The sequence below is a fragment of the Solanum pennellii genome, chromosome 3 (genome assembly GCF_001406875.1).
Source record: "Solanum pennellii chromosome 3, SPENNV200".
Taxonomy (NCBI): Eukaryota; Viridiplantae; Streptophyta; class Magnoliopsida; order Solanales; family Solanaceae; genus Solanum; species Solanum pennellii.
The window spans coordinates 53,134,015-53,142,870 of NC_028639.1; the positions used below are offsets into that span (position 1 = coordinate 53,134,015).

Here is an 8,856-nt window from a genome sequence, read left to right on the forward strand (position 1 = left end):
AGTTGTTGAGTTTAAAGTATCATGATGGTTCTCCGATGACAGACCATCTGAATAATTTTCAAGGGATCATGAGCCAATATTCTTCTACTGGCATCAAATTTGATGAAGAAATTCAAGGCTTGCTTCTACTTGGTTCCCTACCAAATTCTTGGAAAACATTTAAAACTTCATTGTCTCCAGATGGTGTGAACTCTATAGATTCAGTCAAGAGTAGTGTATTGAACGAAGAAATGAAAAGAAAAACTCAAGGTTCTTCTTTGTTGAATGTCCTGATAACTGGCCCCAATAGGAGAAACAAAACTCGCGGTTTTCACTATGGAGAAAAAAATAGGAGCAAATCCAGAGGTAGACTTAAGGATATTGAGTGTTATCATTATGGAATGAAAGGGCACACAAAGAAGTTCTATAGGAAGTTTAATAGGGAGAACAAAAACAAAGAGGAAACTAAAGAAGATGACAATGAAAATGTCCTAGCCACCATCACCACCGAAGATTTTGTTACCTTCCTAGATGTATACATGATAAATATTGTTTGTCATGAGTCAAGTTGGGTTGTGGACTTCTGGTGTCGCATCTCATGTGACATCAAGGAAAGATTTTTTCTTCCTATATTCCTAATGATTTTTAAACTTTGAGTATGAGTAATGAAACTGTTTCTAGGGTGGTTGGTATTAATAAAATTTGTTCGGAAACTAGTGTAGAACTAAACTAGTTTTGAACAATGTGAAACATGCTACTGATGTTCATTTGCATGTGATCTCTATTGGTGTTTTAGATGATTAAGGATATTTTAGTACCAACGGTGATGGAAAATAGAAGCTCATTAAGGGATACTTGGTTGTGTCTTGTGGTAACAAACGTCGTGGTCTATATTGGACTATAGTATCTGCTTGTTTTGATATGGTGAATTTGGTTGAGAGCGATAACTGGTCAATGTTATGGTACAAGAGACTTAACCACATCAGTGAGAAAGGACTTAATGTTCTAGCCAAGAAGAATTTATTGTCAAATTTCAAAAGTGCTAAAGTTAGAAAAGTGTGAGAATTGTTTGGCTGGTAAACAAATTAGAGTTTCCTTTAAGTCCTACCCTCTTTGAGAAAGACAGAGTTGCTTGAGTTTATGCACTCTGATTTATGTGGTCCAATGAAGATAAAGAAATTCAGTGGTGTACTCTACTTTGTCCCTTTTATTGATGACTGCTCGAGAAAACTTTGGGTCTATGTCTTGAAGACTAAACACCAAGTATTAAGTGTTTAAAGTAGTTCTAGGCTTCAGTTGAATAGATATTGGAAAGAAACTAAAACGTATTCGTACTGATAATGGTGGGCAATATTTTGGACCATTTGATGAATACTGCAAGCATCAAGGTATTAGACACCATAAAACTCTTCCCAAGACTCCTCAACTTAATGGTTTGGCTAAGAGGATGAACAAGACCTTGATAGAAAGAGTTAGATGTTTGCTTTCTCAAGCAAGATTGTCGATTAACCGTTGCACTAATCTATCTCCTATTATTGCTTTGCAAAGTGTTGTACCAAATAGTGTTTGGTATGGAAATGATGTTTCCTATGACCATTTGAGAGTATTTGGTTAGAAAGCTTTTGTACATGTTTCAAAAGATGAAAGTTAATTAGATGCCAAGACAAGGCAGTGCATCTTCATTCGATATGGCCTTAATGAATTTGGTTACAGGCTATATGATCTAATTGAGAAGAAACTTGTGAGAAGCCGTGATATTATTTTCATGGAGAATCAAACAATTGAAGATATTGAAAAAGCGGAGAAGCTAGAATCTTTAAGTTTTTATGGTATAGTTCATCATGATGAAGTTCCTCACATAAGTATGCATGACGTTATTAGGCTTGATGTCCATGGTGACATCTATAATCATGAATCGGATCAACATGTTTATGTTGATAATAACAATGATATTGTTATTGATGATTCTCTTGCTCATGAAGTGGTGGACGAATTAAATATTCCACTTAGGAGGTCCACAAGATAGCAGGTTCCTTCCTCTCATTATTCACCCTATGAGTATGTATAACTCACTGATGGGCGAGAACCTGAATGTTATGAGAAGGTCGTGGAAGAATAGCACAAGGGTCAATGGATTAAAGCCATGCAAGATTAGATGAAGTCTCTGGATAAGAACAACACTTATGAGTTGGTAAATTTCTCAAGGGCATGAGAGCATTGAAGAATAAGTGTGTGTTCAAAGTTAAAGTTGAAGAATACAACTTGAATCCAAGTATAAAGATAGATTGGTTGTTAAGGGATTTGGTCAAAGAAGGGTTATTGACTTTGACAAAGTACTTTCTCCTGTTGTTAAAATTTCCTCGATTCACAAATTCTAGGTTTGGCTGCTAGTCTTAATTTAGAAATTGAGCAGATGGATGTGAAGACGACTTTCCATCATGGTGACCTAAAAGAGGAGATTTATATGGAACAACATGAGGGCTTCAAAGTAGAAGGTAAATAAAATTTTGTGCGCAAACACAAAAAGAATCTCTATGGCCTAAAACAAACTCCTAGAGAGTGGTACAAGAAGTTTGAATTTGTTATGGGGGAGCAAGGCTATAAGAAGACTTCATCAGATCATTGTGTATTTATATAAAAAGCTTCTCACAATGATTTTATCATCCTTTTGTTGTGTCACTCCTCGAGCCTACACCTTGGGGGGGGGAGACTGACACTCGAAGACCATTGCCGGCCCTCAAGCGAACCCCTGTCCTGGCTACTTATATCAGCGGAAGACAAACCTCTACTTTGACATGAGTAAAACATAATAAAGGGAAATACTTCATGTCATAACCTTGGCCAAAATGGAACTTGATTCTTAATAACTAAAAACAACTTTAAACTGAAATACTATATTCTATGAAGCCTCTAAACTGTCTAGATAGGGATGTTGGGACAGACCCCACAACATCCTAAAAGCTAAGAAAATATAGAAATGAAAAAGGATTTCCTCCAAGATGCAAGGAGGCTCACCACAAACTCTGAAGCTCAATATGGATCAACAAAGTGCCGCGTGCTGATCCTGGTTACCTGCGTCTGCATTATAAAGCGATGCAGGACAACTGGCATCTATACGTTGAATATACGAGTATGCGAGTTGGAAAGCTATACAAAACTTAGTCTTGAAAGGGAGGAAGAATGAAAACTTATCTTGGCTCTTTTCCACTCTTGATATACTAACTCTTATTCAATATACACGGTTAAAATAAATGCAATAGAAAGAAACACTGACTGAAAACATGCCTAAACCTCTGAGTATGTATATACAAGTACACAATAATGTCTGAGATGTATATAAGATACAATACTGATGTATATGAAAAATACAATACTGTTGTGTATAAAAATAAAATGACTGATGTATATAAAAATACATTTACCTGAGGGAGATTCTCTAATTGGAGATACAATGATGATACTACGGCCCACCGCACGCTGCCAGCGCATCCTATACCCTGCCAACGATATAGGACCTGAACTGCCTAATGGATCCACTAGTAAACAGTGAAAAGGAATCATCTATAAAGTATGATCCTTTTCTACCTATGGTGTCTAACATGGTTTATAGGGGCTGTAAGTTATCTGAATTTTCCCTTATATCGTTGATCAATACTACTTCCAAAAATATCGTGGCTCTTATGTTTAAAAACATATTGATTCTGTGGTTTGAGATTAGTTCTTAAAACTTAGCTTTTAAAAATCTCTCTTGCAAATCATAATTTTCTCTTTCTTTTATTAAACTAGCCATAGGCTATATGGAAGCCTAGCTTCCCTTCCATCTCAAAAGTTTAAAAAAAAACCATTTTTGTTTAAGTCCATAAGGACTACTTAGTTACCTTATACTCATGAGGAACTCAACTTGCTACTTTATGCTTCCTTGAAACTTTAACTCTTAGTAATACTTAGTTCCCTTATAGCTTTTGAGAAATAAACTCAACTCCTTACTCTTTCTTGACTTGAACTGTAAGTCTTTAAAACAAAGTGAAAACATTTGTGAAAGACTTTAGAAAACTTATAGCTTTATTTTGACTCACTTCTTAACTTCTAAACTTGGATTTTAACTTCTGACTTTGATCTTAACTTTCCTTGAATTGAATTATGGATTCAAGGATCATGATATCATGTTTATGGATGATTTCAAGATGTTTAGATGTACTCTAAAGTATTGGAATCAACTAGAGATGAAGGGTACATCACTTAGGAACTAGTATGAAAAGATAGGGAAAGAACGGGGTCTTTAGGGGGCCTGGCGCTCTAAGAGGCGCAGAGCGCCATAGCTTGACTGACAAAGGTTCTCCTCAGGAGATCTGATATGCACGGCGCGCCAGAGCTTGACGAATAGACTCTGTCCTGTGGGGCTTTGGAGGGGCGGTGCCCCAGCATCCCCTTAACGGGTTTTACAACTTTCTTCCTCGCATTTCATCTCTAAACCTTCCCAAACACCCATGGATTCCACCACAAACATATAGGATCCTTAATTAACTTACTATCCAATGATTTAGGCCCAAAACCAGTCCTAAAACATGGATTACAACTGTAGACACGTAATTTTTGACCGAATTTAAGTTTTATACCTTTTTTAGAGCTGAAATATTTTTTATAAATATTTTGACTTTTATCTTATTTTATTAAGTTTGGTTTTAAAAGATATGAAAACCACAAAACATTAGAATAACACTTTAAGGTATATTTTTATTTATTCAATCAAAGTTTTAATAAATTAGTGATTTTAATTTTTTATATATTTTTATCTAGCTATTTAATTCTTCTTAATTATTATTATTATTATTTTATAACAAAAAAAATTAAAAGAAATTAACCTACCCATTATCCCACCCCACTTAACCATTTCTCTCCACTCACCCCACATCCCACTCCACTAATTCAAATCTTCCATACACATGTACACACATTTACATAAATATATATACATTAATAAGGGAAAGAAGAGAAGGAGAAGAAAAAAGGTAGTACAAAGGAAAAGAGAAGAAGAAATTTTAGAAATCCAAAGAGAGAAAAAAAATCAGCAAAAGGGAGGAATAAAAAAAATCAGCAAAAGAGAGGAAAAGAAAAACAAAAAAGAAAACTTTTCACCTTTTTTTATTTTAAGGAACACACGCACAAAAAGAAAAAACTCAAAAATAGTGGAATTCGAGGCTTCAAATTCGTGGTCCTTATCGAGGTATTTTCTTTGTGAATTAATTTTCACAAAAGGTAACACTTGATCTTTATTACATTATTTGGTTTCAGAATTATGCAAGATATGATTTCAATGATATAAAGTGTTTTAAATTTATGTATGTCTTAATTTTTACATTATGATATGAAATAGATTGAGATTTTATGTTATTATATTTAGAGTAAAATTTGTAGAATATGTATTTATTCTTGTTTGCTCTAAGGTTTCCTTTAATCTCGTTCTTTTTAAAGTTCGAAGCTTAATATTCTACAGTATGCTGTTAGTAATAATTAGATCAAATTTAGTTCTTATTTATTAAGTTTCTTTTTCACTTTGTATATTTAATAGAACTGTATTTATTTATATTTAAAAAAGAGAATGATAAAAATAAAAATAAAATAAATCAAACCTACACTATCTTTACATTTCTTTTAATGCGATTTTTTTTTTAAAAAAAATAATCAATTAATTCATTCATGATGAAAGAATAAAAAATAAAAATTTAAATAAAAGGAAAAGACGTAAAAGAAATTTATAAAACATAAAAGTATAAAAATAAGAAGGAGAAAATATAATAGAAAAATAAGGTAAAGTATAAGAAGAAAGAGAAACAAAATAAAAAAAAATGAAAAACAATATTAAAGTGACCCAAAATGTACAAAGTAAATAAATTGATATTAATTACTCGGTTCTTTTCATTTTAATGACTAAAATAAGAAAATGTAAAAAATTATATGAAAAGGTGTATTATTTTAATTTATTTTTATCTTATGTTCTTAATAATATATTGTTCATTTTCTTTTAGAAAAATAAAACTATGATAATGTATAATTTAGGCTTATGATAATGATAATACTAATAAAATATTAAGATCCAAAAAACATTAAACTACTTTTAGTCTTTAAATACAAACAAATAAACTACCTACTAATAAAAATATGACAATTTTACAAAGTAATTTAAAATAAATCAAAGAAAGCGAGACATAAGTAAATTGTTAGATAACAAACATAAGATATTTAAAATTAAGTCAACTCATATAAAAGTCAATAAAGCGACCGTGCTAGAACCACGGGATCGAGGGGTGCCTAATACCTTCCCTTCGGTCAACAGAATTCTTTACCCGATTTTTGATTTCGCAGACCATAAAATAACGAGTCAACTTCCTTTTAATTAGGGATGTAAATGAGGTGACTTGGAACACTGTATCTCAATTCCAAGTGGCGACTCTGAAAGAAAAAAAATAATCTCCTAATTAATAACGTCACTTAAATTGGACTAACTAGAATTCGAGCTTGTAACTATTGGCTTGTATATGACTGTTATTAATTTTATTGTGTTTGTTATATTGATATTGTATATATTCGCTTGTTACCGCTATGATATTGTTTGAATTTCAATATAAATTGTCTTCTATAAATACCAATCTGAGTCTTCTAAGATACTTTATTCGGAGATGCGATTACGCTCCCGAACCATGAGATACTAGAGATGCGACAATGCTCCTGGGAAGGATTCTATAGTAACACATCTTAGGATAGGGAGGATAAACAGTGAGGCCGGAAAGCCCTGCTACCGGTAAACTGTCCCTTCTCAATTTGAGTTGTCCACTCGTTTTATAGACAGTCTAGACACCCATTCCATTAGGTTGCTAAACTTAGTAAAACATGTCTCAAACATTTATTATCCTTAATAGGATTCACTTTATTTGCTACATATACATTTTTTTAATTTAATGTGGCTCAACATTGGGTTCAAGTTTATGTGTTATATGTTACAAATATATTATTTGAATGCCGATCAATGTTTGAATAAATTAGTAAACTAAAAAAAGAAAAGGATTTTCCTCAAAAGTAATAAATATAGCAATTAATTGTAAAATCTCAAAAAGTTTAACATTTGTATTTTTACAACAACATGACCAAAATAAAAAATAGTTTTCGAAAGGTAGAATACATATTTTTTAAAGAAAGAAATAAAAAAGGTAAAATTAACAAACTATGTACACCTAATTCTCAACTCAATGAGATACGTAGGCAATCCTCCTCGGGTTCGGTGATCTTTTAAAAATAAAAAATAAAAAATAGAAGTATTTCCTATAGAAAATAATGTTGTGTTTACAATATTTTGAAACTACGTTCGACCTGATTCTTGCTTTATACAAGATACGTAGGCAACCTTATTTTGAGGTTCGGTCCAACCAAAAAAAAAAATCTAAAAAGTCCTCGCCACAAAAATTGGGGCAAAAAAAATTTTTTTTTTAATTTTTTTTTTAAACAATATTTGACTTGGTTGGTACCAAAATTCTTACAATTGTGCATAAGAAAAATAATAAAGTGTTAAACTATTTGACAGTACGGACTAACTTTGTTGTGACCTATAGAATTCATTTGGTATCTCTTGATATATTTATGTTATACTTAAGAAACTATTTTGCTTAAAGTTAAGGTTAAAACAAATTCAACCTCATTGTTTCCTGTGCATTGTGTGATGAGCTTTAGATAAAATTCAATGGAATGACTTTTGATCTAGATCTTGGCCTAAATGTTGGTTAAAGTGAAATTGTGAGCAACATTTAACCTAGGAAATGATTATAGGCTTTCTTTGATCTGATTGTGCCTTTCAAGCCTACCAAATGACATTATTCATAAGACTCCCATTTTGAGCCTGAAACATTTTTATTTGAATAACCACCACTTCACATGTATCATTTTTAGAGTATAAATGCACTATTTCTGGATCTCACCTCCATGTTCGTATTATCAATTAGATAAACAGCGCCGAGACCTAAGTTGGATATCAACGTGAAAAGAACAAGTATGTGCAAGTTCAAGCAAAATGACAAAAAAACTATAATAAAAAATGAAAGGAGAGAAAAAAATGAATGGAAAAAGATTTCAAAAAAATATAAAAAAAAATATTAAATGTTGTGCAAATTTTAAGGAGGACATAATCATTTTACCCCAAATAAATGTCCTACCTTTCTCCAAGCCTACATTACAAGCCAATAATAAGTCCTATTTGATCCCATTTTGTGTGTTCTCACATCAATGGATACTTACATAAGAGCCAAGCATATGGTATATCAATCTCATACATTGAATATCTTTCCGAGTGTGAGTGACTTTGATAAAAAAAGTCCTAAGATCAAAACACTTCTATTGTGCGAAGTAGGACTTCATTTATTGCGAGGACACTTGAAACATGAAGATATAAATGACTTTATCCCTTAACTTAGGCAATATCAATTCAGGTAAACACTTAAGTATGTTTGAGATACCATTTGAAATTATAGTGATTACTCAAAGTTGACCTCAAATTTGTCTGAAAGTAGTTGAAAATGACTCATATGCATCATGCTAATTGTTGGTACCAACTAAAGTCAAAACATTGTTAACCATGAATTGATTCATTTCTCAAACGATGTCTTTTGTAGAAAAAATCAAGACAAAAAAAAATAATTTTAGGTTTTTATGAACTACGTCTGACCTGATTCTTGCTATACAAGATACGTAGGCAGTCTCACAATGGGCTCGGTCTCAAGAAATAAAATCTTATATCCATCAATGATAAAAATGGATCATCTTTTTTTTAAAAATAATAAATAAAAAATGATTAATTAAAAAGACTTTCAAAATTCATCAATTTAAAAATTG

At 31.9% G+C, this 8,856-nt stretch overlaps 1 pseudogene; it reads left to right on the forward strand.

Moving 5' to 3' along the window:
* The first annotated feature begins 2,956 nt into the window (after window positions 1-2,956).
* LOC107013446 overlaps window positions 2,957-8,856 on the forward strand; it is a 32,736-nt pseudogene continuing 26,836 nt past the window's right edge.